We start from the raw sequence: 9,725 nt of genomic DNA on the forward strand, positions 1-9,725 counted from the left end.
TTTGTTGTTGTTTTTTAACCTATTTATTTAAGCTCGATTGCATAACAAGCCTAAGCTTATATGAAACACTCTCGAGTCCGTTTCCTTGATGTCTATGGGGGAGATCTAAAGAACGCTCCCGCGGTGGGGATCGAACCCGTGATCTCCCGATCGCTAGGCGGACACCATATCCACTACGCCACGGCGATCTGTTTGAAGATACAACTGCTTATCCCGCTGCTTATAAATACTGCTAATAAGTATATTCAGTATCGAATACGAGTTTAATGCTGAAACATGTCAGATTTGCTTTTGTACGCCCTTTAAAGAAGATATCTAAGTTTATCAGCAACCATATATGCGCTTAGTTGCCAACATGCATTTTATAATGCAGAAACTGAAATAACCCTGGGATATACTTGTTAAATAATGGGTTTAATATTCAAAAAATATTAAAATCCAAACATCTTCTTTCTCGTGCCTCAACTTGGCTGCAATACGGTACTAACGTATGCAATTACATCTACTGCTCAATCGTCCCTTCAGAGTATATGAATTATGATAACGACTTCTTTTTCATTAGAACGTCTCCACATTCGATTTGATCAAGAGATCAAATACAACAATCTTGACACGTTAAATTGGTTCTGCCTCCGCCCACAAAATATAAGTTTCATTTTCAAATAATTTTGAGATCATTATAGATAAAGCGCTGTAAGTTTCTTGGAACAAAAACAGAACACCATTAGGCCGGAAGCATTAATAATGAAATATTAAATATAAGACGCGTCTTTCTAAATCTTAACATAATCAATGTCATCTGTACAAAAGTCTCCTAACAAATCATAAATCATTAATATGTTATACTTATTGTTTGAGTTCTATTGTATCTATTGGTAACTGCATCGGGCAACACTTTCACATAAAAGAAAAAGTACAACAGATAGACATTGTCTGTGTACAGTCACAGTAACCTTATTGTACGTTTTAAAACATTTTTATATTATAAAATGTCTCGTTTGATTTTTAAATTTTGAAATTTGCAGTTTGCCAAGAGCATGCCAAACAAAATATGTTGCGCAGTCGCAGAGCAATTTAATTAACAGAAATTCAATTTATGATTTATGTAGGAGTGGGTTTCTTCACAGACTTGAATGTTTTTAATCTGTTGTCTTAGCATTTAAGTATTAATTCAGTTTTGCGCAAGTATACTAAGCATAAACAGAAATTAGCTGATGTTTTGGAATATAGAACATCGTAAAATGATGAATGCAAAAATAATCAGCACGAATACTGTTATTGAAAATAACGGTTTATTCAAAAAGATAATAAACCTTAATTGTAAATGAGAACAACCGTGTTTAATTCCGTCATAAGTTGACAAGTTAAACATCGTAGACGCTTTGCTTAGATGTATTAGCATTCCAACCTGAATAAAGAAACTACTGAATGGTGCTCGATTATTTTCAATAAAGAAATATATCTTGGTTTGGTGTCAATCTAATGTAATTGTGACTAAGCTTCTTTTTTAACTTAAAAAATATAATGTTTCTAGAGCTGTATCACTTATCAAACGTTAGCCTATTGTTCAAATACTTCATAATTAAATTATTGAATGATGTATTGAAAGTATTGAGCAAAAACATATTGCAAATATGTGCAACTATAACACCTCAAACTTGTTGAAATTATCATGTATCTTATTATTCAATTGTCTACAATTACTAAAAAGATAGTGTGCTATAATAAATTAATTCGCGATATCTTTGAATGAAGTAAATACAATATTACACTACTTATTTTAATTGTGTAAAGTTTTTTTTAGAGTTTGTGATTGATACATTAGGATAGATTGGACACACAGAGCCAATCTTTTCTCAGCGTCGAAAGCGAAAGCAGTACCGTATGTAAGCTCGTGCCAGCATGAAAACAATAATTGAGATGCCGATGTTTAATATCCATCTGTAAATAAAACGAATTGAAATCAAAAATACGATATTAAATCTTAATTTCAAAGTTCATATAAACATGTTATGATTGTGCAAATTTAAAACTACATTTCAAGCTCACGAAGAATAAAAACAACATTTTTACGTTTAATAATGTGTTAAACTGTTTGTAATTCATATGCATATCCGTCTTACCCACGCTCCACAAGCCAAACGTTCATGCATTTATTAAAGTAGTTCTCATCCCTGTTGATATTCAGCCTCCATATCTCGTTGCAGCATATTTTCATGTCCGTTAAACTCAAAGACCAGCAACAGTAGTGTTGACATAGCTGAGACGAGTGATAATTGCCATGGAAATCAGTGTAATTCATGCAACAGTCGAGGCTTTCACATTCGTACACTACTGAAATGGATTGGATACGATTTCAAACATGATTTTGTGGAAACATGAAAGGTTGGTTAGACAGAGAAAACCATGAAAACTGTTGATATTCTCGTAAACTGAAAAGTTCAAGATTAAAGCATCTCGAAATGTCAAAAATGTTACTCAATATCAAAACAACAATTATAATATACAACGTATCAATGTTTTATATACTGTACATTGTATAGAGTCATCATTTTAGATGAGTTAGTGCACATACAGATTTACGCAACCGATATATCTTTCTGAACCCATTCATTTTAATAGTAAAACAGTATTAGTGCCCTGATAATACCATGTGTGCTTCTAAAAGAGTCTGAACATATTAGTCCTCACGCCGGTTACAGTTTGACCAAACATGGTCACCATATTAACACGCAATAATTACTTATTAATGGGGTTAGTTTTTCTAAGCTATATTATAAATTATAACTTAGTTATCCGCATGATACTGTCAGTCCATCCTGGATTGAATGTTTCTGTAGAATTGCGATTGAACGTGATTATTTGGCATATGCGTTTTACACTGAAACCTCAGTTCATACATTGTTTGTCGAATGTGTCTGATACCTGGTCAATTTTCGATATGAGTAATGCTGTTATAGAATTGTTGCACTTTTATAGCTGAACATCCAAGAACGAAATAGTATTTAGGTCGTAATTATAAGGAATATTAGTATTGCACGTATCCACTACATACACACATATAATTGCATTTATTTTTTGATAGAAATGTCATACGTTAAATTTGTAATAACCTTCTTAGTATAGTGGTATGTATATTATATCGCTATATTATGGTTCACATTTCTTTTAACCAAATATCCAATTTGAAATGTCAGCTATTTACAAATTAAGAATCTTGCTGGCGGTTTAAAACTGTTCGTGTGATACGCTAGCCATCTTTAAAGTAAAACACTCCTGTCTCTATCCAGGTATCGTTTTTTTTATTTTGCAAACCTGAAATCGAATTATTTGCTATGTTGACTGTTTTCTCAAAAACGTCACATATTTATAATCTGGTTAATAGACTCCATTGTATTAAATCCATTTTTGTATTCTTAACTGAATTTCAAGTTCAATATCTGGAAACAATTCGGCATATCCACTGTTTGATGTAAAACAAAAAGATATTTATCAATATCATGACAATTTTCGTCATATCCACTATATTAAACTGACGGCAGTTCTTTTTAACATTTCATAATACTGTACCATCTCAAATTAATACATGCTCCTCAGTTATCGTCATTGAATATGTCGATTGCAGAAGTGTAACTGACAGTCATTTCTTCTCAAGAACTTAAAGGGACCTTTACACGTTTTGGTAAATTTACAAAACATTTTTATTTATTTCATATTCGCAAATTTTCGTTGTAATTATGATATTTGTGAGGAAACAGTAATACTGAACATTCACCATGCTCTAAACTATCCATTATATGCATCTTTTGACGATTTAAAAACCTATAAATAATAAAGCGTTGCAACGCGAAACGATCGAAGAATTTGGAGAGTTCTGTTGTTGCCATTATATGTTGTGATACTATGAGCATTGCTTATATAAAGTATAAAATACATCACTCACTGCATGAGCACGGATGACCGAGTGGTCTAAGCATTAGACTTTTACTCCAGGGGTCAGTGTTGCGAGCCCAGTTGGGGGTTCCTTTTTTTCTTTCTTTAATATTATTATATATTTTTTACACGAACTTTTTAGATCCAATGTTAACATTTATCAATATAAAGCATTTAATGTTAAACTTCCAAACATGCCAAAATCCAAAATCTGTCAAAAGGTCCCTTTAATTTTCATCACACAAAAAATATTTAGAACCGCCTTACCTGAAGGTGGTAAAGATTGTCACGTTATTAGAAAAAATGATTTTAGAAAACAATACTTATATTACGAGCGATGAATATAATTGTGTGAGTAATTATTTACAAATAAAGGATAACAATTTGTTTTATTGTATACGATGAATATTTGCACTGTCACGAGGAACTCAACATTCAACGGATGGAACTCGGCCTAAGCTCCGTAATAGCCAAACATAAAATTGTAAACCATAAACAATGCCATTACTTTCGTATTTTTTTAGAAGTTTACTATCTATGACATACATTTATAAATAAACATTCGTTTTCATATTATTGTCTTTACCCGTGTTTTTTAAGTCGATTGATTCCAAACAATAATTTAGGACGATTGAATCGTTCTAATAATTTTTTGCAACTATTGTTTGATTTTATTCCGACGATAGAGTTATACTATCATCCACAACAGTGGCGTAGCCAGACCCAAATTTTAGCGGAGGCAGTATCTTAGGTCATTCTAGGGGGGTCCAGGGGCATGCCCCCCCCCCTTACATTTTTTATACCTCGAACGTCTGGTGCGTCTGATGCGTTTAAAGGCCATTTAAACCACATTTTATACCTATATTATCGAAATCGTGAACGCTACATATGACCGTTTAGTATCAATAAAGTTAACAAAAAAATCGGCTACAAGTTTTTGTCAATTTTAGATTCTTTTTGCCATAAATGGTGTTTGAAGTGACAATGATGTAACAACCTTAACTCCAGAAAAATAGTCATATAAATCATTTGAAGTCAGATAGAAAAAGAAATCAAAATACTGACAGAACTGGTGTGACGATGCTTTCGAAGAGGATTGGTATAAAAGCATATATTTAAGTTTATCTACATCACCACAATTGTGTATGTGGGTACGAACATTTTGGGTAGGAAAACAAATTGGTACGAACATTTTGGGTACAAAAATTATGCCCCCATAAAATTGGGTACAAAAACAGATTTGGTAACGAAAAAAATTTGGGTAGGAAAAAAAATTGGGTACAAAAACAATTTTGGGTACGAGCAAAAATTTGGGTAGGAAAAAAAATGTGTACGAAAAAAATGGGTACGAAAAAATGTAGGGTACGAAAAAAAAATGGGGGTACGGGGAAGTAGTACCCGTGGGGAACTTGATCCATTCAGCGAAACTAGGAGGCGGGTTACATTCTCGATCAAATATAACAAGAAATATCTTTAAAAAAAGATATTCGACGTGTATTTTCTGTACCACTTATCTTAAAAATAACGTTCTGTTACAGTAACAAGTTTGTGGGTTATAACATTACGTTTCATCATATAAATTCAAAACTTGACATGCTCTTTAATTACACCATGCTCTTTAATTTCACATGTATATCATACCAAACTTTATATTTCATTGTTTCCTCTCCTAAGTTAATGATGCTATGCGTACGGACGTGATTTCACATGCCCATGTGCATGAACATATATTTTTTTCTCTTTTGATTACTGTTTTTTTCTCGAATTCAATAAACTTAGGCAATTTTTGTTCATTAAGTACGGCAATAATTTCATGATTATTCCCGAAAGTCGTAAGAGAACATGAATACGTGAGTTCCCCATGAACACATGGTAAGGTTAACTAAATCTCCGCGATATGACCTAATATGTGTTTAAAACAGTAAACAATATCCAACAAACGAATGAATTATTAAACATAGTATGTGCACTGATGTGGCTCTGTAATTTTTGTTTGAAAAGTTTATTAAATATGCAAAATTAGAAAGCACGCATAAGAACAAGTTTCACAGATGTCATATGGCTATTATGCTGTTTATATACCATAGTCGCTACAACGTTTACAAACGGCAGGTTCGAAATAATTCGTTTTCTTTACACTCATGATCGCGTTTAAAGTTAATTATACACGTTTTAATTCGGAATTTATTTATTGAACCACGAAAAAAGTCAAATACAATAGAGAAAATGCATAGTTGTTTCATTGATCTATAAACATATAATGGATTGAATATAACTGATTTAAAATTAACATTTTCAAACTATTATTAAATCTTTTTTCCCAGAATATGCTGTCCTATTTATAGCTGAGCTTCTTATACCTTTATCAATGATAATCAGCGAGGTATGCCGATTAGAAAAATCGACCTTTCTCAATCTGACTGGCTCGGTCTTTTACATAGGTCGCCATTGTGAAGAATTTTTTCATGGTATGATAACTAAGACGAGCTGCTTCGCAGCATCGTCAAAAAAAAAGACGCAGCTCTCTCATACAAGCCATAATATGCATAATATAATGTGCTTATATATTTATAATTTAAATACTAAATTAATATAGACTTAGCTTATAATATGAAGAAAACAGATCAATCAAACATTTTAGCGAATAATGTTTCAAGAATTGTGAACAACTTTTTCACTGTCTTAACATGTTTTATTTTTCTTCAACTTTTAAATATCAATCTTTTTTAACGCTAATTCAACTCCCCTGTCTCCATCTTCACTGATTGAATTCCTCAGCCAACAAATTGAAACAATTACCTGCCTCAACATGAACCAATTGTATTTAATGATAATATTTGTTTGTGAATATCATAGTGCCTTAAATTCATTTCATTGCCTCAATTTCTTATACAGATTTTATTTTTTGACAGACAACTTCCTTTTTTTTGCTTATAATCTCAACATTGCTCTGCAAATTTTAGCCGAGGCAACTGCCTCGTCGTGCCTAAGCGTGCCTCAGCGTGGATACGACGCTGCACAAGGTAAAGTGGACAACACAATAAAACCGTCATTACCACTTTTTTATATTGAAAATCGTCTCTAAACTTCTGCTATATAAACACAGCAAGTGTCTGAGTGCAATACCATCAATTTGAGTTATTGATGAAAACTGCGCAGCCGCATGAACATGATGCAGAGCATGAAGAGAAAGAACAATATCCGATACTGTGAACTTGGCTGGCAGGCGAAACAATCTAACACAATTAACTCTTGAAATATTTTCTAGTTTGCCAAGTTTCGCGTCATAGACGAATGTGAAGCCTCATTCATTTAACTGGTTGCATGATATCTTCACACACATACAAAATTATAATATACATTTTAAAGTCACTGTCCCAAAGGAACGAAGCAAACACATATTTCTGTAATGATCGAAAACGCCTGCTAGACTCAGTTATACACTCGAGAAATCGAACGCTCAAAATCCCCGAGAAAAATTAACCAAGCTTTACTGTAATCGGAGCACGTTCCTTACAAGACCAATATTAATCGTTTTAATAGTTATGGCGTGAACAACTGGTAAAAGTAAATTTACGTCACTCATCCATAACATCATACATGCCGAAAATAAGTATAAATTCAGAGTTAGATCGTACATTTAAAATATTCGGGTGTTATCAAGATTGCTATCGAACTGCGAATGCATATTTTGCAAAATGATGTCCATGCTTGCAGCCGAGTTTTCTCATAATCAATACAGATCTAGAAAATATTACACCAGGGTTTTATTTTTTAATTCATTATACATACATTACCTTACTATATATAGTAACAAATTTGTACAGTTGTTCATGCCATTATCACCATTGCGGGGTCCTTATAAATATTCGGCCCTAGGGCCCAGGGCTCGACATTAAAGGTAGTCCGACTGTCCGGGACAACCAAATTGTTAGTCCGGACAAGTAAATAAAGAATTTGCTAGCCCTACGGGACAAGTAGTCAATATAATTGTATAACATAGAAAAAATGCCTTTAAAGCCATTATTTCTGTGGAGATATCAATCAACTTTTCCGAGTATATTTTGTATACGTTTAATCGTCAAAGCCCGAGATATTCCGATAGTTTCATGTGATACATGTACTACACTGTACTGTTCACAAGGGAAGCAACCCTTAACATTTTTTTCTTTGCCAAGATAACAAGAATATTCTCCCTTGTAAAGAATTGCATTTTACAACACCGGTACACAACGATCTTTTGACGATTGAAAAAACCTAAAAATTATAACGCGAAATGATTGATTAATTTGGAGAGTTCTGTTGTTGTCGTTTAAATTTGTGAACTACAAACATTGCTTATATAAGGTATAAATACGCATCTTATGTATGCTTGGCAGGATAGTTCCGTCAGCTACATGTAATGCGTTTTTACTTCAGGATTCCGGGGGTCACTGGTTCGAGCCCTGCTGGTTACTTTTTTTTTCCTTTTTTTAAATTTTATTTTTGATTTTTAACTGGAGCTTTTAAAATTTAATGTTTACCTTTATCAATATAAAGCATTTAATGACAAACTTCCAAACACGCCAAAATCTGTGAAACGGCCCCTTTAACGTAGTGATGTCATCTATATGTATAGAATGATTTTGTTTTTTAAAATATCAGTTAAGTACTGTACATATACATCACTTTTAACATTTTCTGTTTTATGGTGGCAACACACAATTTTTGTCAGTTATTATGGCTTTGTATAATGTTTAAAAATCAATAATCTTGAGTTTTCCTGTTATTCTAGTCAGTTCTTTTTGTTTTGAAATTGCCTACAATTATGTTTACATGTATTTTGAACGATTCAAGTCTTTATGATTTGAGCATTTTGTATTTTTTCATTATTTTGCAAAGTACTGAGCAGAATAAGATATAATGGTCAGGACAAGTTGCTTTTTGGTCAGGACAAGTAAAATTATGGTCTACTTGTCCGACTGGACAAGTGGCTTCAAAAGTTAATGTCGAGCCCTGCCTAGGGCCAATTATTTATATTCGGCCCTCAGATTGTGGGCGCGTGACATTCAACTGGAAAAAATGGCGTCCACATCCAGTCTTAGCCATAAAAAAGTAAAACATCTAGGTTATTGTTCTACTCACCGAAGTTATGTAATAACCATGTTTATTTTCGTAAAGTTTAATTTGCTTCCATGATGAGTTAAAATTCTGAACACATTTATTCATCGCAATCCATCTCTTCCATTTTAAAGCACTGGATGTAAGCAGGCAATTCTTTGTGGATAGACATCCTTTGATCGACTGACAAAGGAACGACTTATTCATCAAAGAAATAACCGATTTAATTAAACATCGAATTCATTCGAACAGTTAAAGAACAATTCACTTACACTTTTCTTAAATTTTATCCATCAATTATTCAACAAATCATCGCTTTATTCGACATTTTAACGAAATCGAAAATGCAGTCTCACCAGTTTCATTTCGGTTTTTTATTCCAACACTGTTATTCACATTCATAATATTATAATAATCCTTCGTAAACACGCACACTAATCGTTCAATGCTTAAAATATATTTAACTGTTTAATAAAAACACTCCAAGTCCGATTTGTTGTTGTCCTTAAATCCAAAGCGTCTAGCTAGTTTCGTCATTTAAATTACGTCACATGACATACGTCATAAATTGCGTAATCAATTCAAAGCAAATATAAGTACGGAAAGCTGGTTCTTCATAAAGTTTAGTGAAGGACCAAAATAGTATGATTTTATGACTCAAAACCTTGGCCCATCTATAATTTAGTATAAAA

At 32.8% G+C, this 9,725-nt stretch overlaps 1 long non-coding RNA gene across 1 annotated transcript; it reads right to left on the reverse strand.

Annotated features, from left to right (window-relative positions):
• Positions 1–1,275: 1,275 nt before the first annotated feature.
• LOC127879800 (uncharacterized) lies at positions 1,276–9,315 on the reverse strand. The gene is made up of 3 exons (XR_008049242.1): positions 9,058–9,315; positions 2,124–2,334; positions 1,276–1,941 (listed from the first exon to the last, which is right to left on the reverse strand). It is a non-coding gene; the product is annotated as an uncharacterized LOC127879800 (long non-coding RNA).
• Between the last annotated feature and the right edge of the window lie 410 nt (positions 9,316–9,725).

Source organism: Dreissena polymorpha, chromosome 4 (genome assembly GCF_020536995.1).
Source record: "Dreissena polymorpha isolate Duluth1 chromosome 4, UMN_Dpol_1.0, whole genome shotgun sequence".
Classification (NCBI taxonomy): domain Eukaryota; kingdom Metazoa; phylum Mollusca; class Bivalvia; order Myida; family Dreissenidae; genus Dreissena; species Dreissena polymorpha.